The sequence below is a fragment of the Calidris pugnax genome, unplaced genomic scaffold (genome assembly GCF_001431845.1).
Source record: "Calidris pugnax isolate Ruff unplaced genomic scaffold, ASM143184v1 scaffold18, whole genome shotgun sequence".
Taxonomy (NCBI): domain Eukaryota; kingdom Metazoa; phylum Chordata; class Aves; order Charadriiformes; family Scolopacidae; genus Calidris; species Calidris pugnax.
In genome coordinates, this window is record NW_015090812.1 from 4744717 (window position 1) to 4744935 (window position 219).

Consider the following 219-nt stretch of genomic DNA (forward strand, 5'->3'; position numbering starts at 1 on the left):
GCTGGGGCTGCCCCACACACCCGGCCCGGGGGCGCCGGTCACGGTCCCCGGGGGATGGCGGGGAGGGCAAGGTCAGCGGGGAAGCGGGGCCGGCCCCACGGCCGCATCCAGGCGAGCGGGTGGCCCGTCCTGGGGGCAATGCCCGGTGGGGTCTGCAGTGGGGTGCGAGCGGCTTGTTGTTCGCACGCCCTGTGGAATTAAATACGGGGGGGGGGGGGG